Here is a 2297-nt window from a genome sequence, read left to right as displayed (position 1 = left end):
GGGCTGGAGGAGGGGGCTAGCGGGGAGGTGCTTCCGGGGCAGCCGGACCCCTCCCCCGGCCCTCCCCCTCCCCTTGGCGCCCTCCTCCCCCTCCCTCCGCGCGTCCCTCGTTTCCTGCCGGCGCCCGTTGCCATGACGACGCCGCTCCCGGGCCTCTGCGTTCTGGGCCCCGGGGTTTTTTCCCCTCTCTCCCTCTTTCTCCTCTTTTTTTCCCTTCTTTCCTCCGAGTTCTGCTCGCCGGTTGGAGCGACGAAACTGAGAAAGTGCTGGCCTCTAGTGGGGAAGTCACCTCTCATAGAGGAGAGGGATATGGGAGAAGGGAGGGAAGTGACGTGAAAAGGGGGGAAAAGAAGGTATTTTCTGGAGCTTTTGGGAATAAGGGATAGAAAAAAAGGATCAAAGGGACCAACAGGAAGAGAGGGAGAAAGCAAAGCTACGACCCCAGAGAAAGAATCAACTGGGAAAGGAAATAAAGCCGAAGAAAGGAGAGAACAGAGGAAAAAAAGATTGAGAAAAAGGAGTATGTAGATTGTTTAATCTCTCACCTCAACTCCAAGAAGGCGGGAAAGAAAGCTGCACAGAAACAGTGAACCCTTAGGAGTTGACATTCATCTAAAAGCAGCAACCTGATATAACTTGCTTTGAATAACATGTTTAAGTCTGTAATTTCAGGGATTTCGTGTGCTGTGTCTTCTTGGATTTAAATGTGTATGTAAAAGCGAGAATTAGAACGACAAAAACAAGGGAGAAGGCGGAGGTATAAAGAGAGTAGAACAATGGGGCTGTCTTTGGGAATACTAAACATTTGATAAGGCAGTGGCCTTTGTCATTTATCAGTTTTTAATTCTCTTAGATTTTGAACATTTAGCAAGTATTTATAGAGTACCTACTATGTGCCGCTCACTATTTTGGAAGCTTGGATTACACATCAGTGCACAGAACAAAGATAACTGCCCTCATTAACCTTTACAGAATGGGCTAGGGAACGCCTTGTGGATTAATAACTAGAGTTGATCCTTTTTCTGTTGTTATAGCCCAGTAACTACTTTTACCTTACGTCTTTTCCTAACCTCTGTTCTATCCAGTTATTTGTCAACCGGCTCTTTATTCTCTACTTTAAAAGCCAAGGCATAACCGGTTTGTTTTTACAGGGAAAAAAAATAGAACTGTTCTCTTTGTTTATAATTAGATCCATTTAGATTTGCATTGAGAGAGGAGTGTTTGGACTCCGGACTTTTAATTATCAGTAGCCAGATTTATATCAGAAAAATCTGCCAGGCTTCTAGGAACCAGTCGGACAAGTATGTGAGGGAAGAAACCGGAGGGCAGCCAAAGGACTGGAAAAACAAAGACACGAGGTGGGAGGAGGTGAAAGGGTATGTTGCCAGGATGGATGACAGGCTTTGGCTGAAGATGAATTGAAAAAATTCTGGCAGAGAACTAGTGGTAAAAACTAGGTAAAGCATTAGTCATCTAATTCAAACCTAGATTTGTGGCATGTCTAAGTTTAAAGCTTTTGTTCGGAGACTTAGAATGGATGTATTGAGGCTAAGATAAATATCCTAGCACCAATGAGAAATTGGTAGATAGATAATTTTCAGATTATACGATATTCAGGTCAAGAAACATTACTCATGTGCTTCCATAGGTCCCATGGGAGAATTATCACTGTTAAGTGTCTAAAGAAGACCTGCAATATAGTCCAAGGATAAGCAATCAAATGCCATAGTTGCTTTTGCAAGCCTATGGAACTTGCATACCTTTTGGGTACCTGGCCATTTCAGCCTCAATAGAAGTGAAGTAGAATCACTACCAATGCATATAGTTACATCACATCTCTAAAGATTTTTTATATTTCCTGGATCACCAGTCCCTACATCTACTAAAAGTTACACGTTTAGATGATGGTAGGGGCTAAGAAAGTGATGGTGTATATAATTTTGTTGAATGTCTGATTTAAATCTAGCTTAGGAATAGTCTCTCATAGAGCATGCCTTATTGAATATGGGCCAGTAGTTTAAACTTCTTTCATAGAAGCTTGTACCCCATGTTTCACAGTTAATTCTTTTCAAGTTCACTTCTCTCCATGACACACCAGTCTTCCAGGGTCATAGGTCTAAGGAATTTTTCAAAGAAAATTTCAGGATAAAAATGAACTATATCAACAGTAAAGTGAAGTATTAGAAAACCTCCATTCATAAAACAATCACCATAGATGAAATCATCTTGATAACTGGTACTGAAGAGCTTAACTCAATCTAAACAGAGCAAAACAATTATGCTTCCTAGAAAATCCA

The sequence above is a fragment of the Rhinolophus ferrumequinum genome, chromosome 10 (assembly GCF_004115265.2).
Source record: "Rhinolophus ferrumequinum isolate MPI-CBG mRhiFer1 chromosome 10, mRhiFer1_v1.p, whole genome shotgun sequence".
In the NCBI taxonomy this organism is placed as follows: Eukaryota; Metazoa; Chordata; class Mammalia; order Chiroptera; family Rhinolophidae; genus Rhinolophus; species Rhinolophus ferrumequinum.
Note: the sequence above shows the minus strand (reverse complement) of the source record.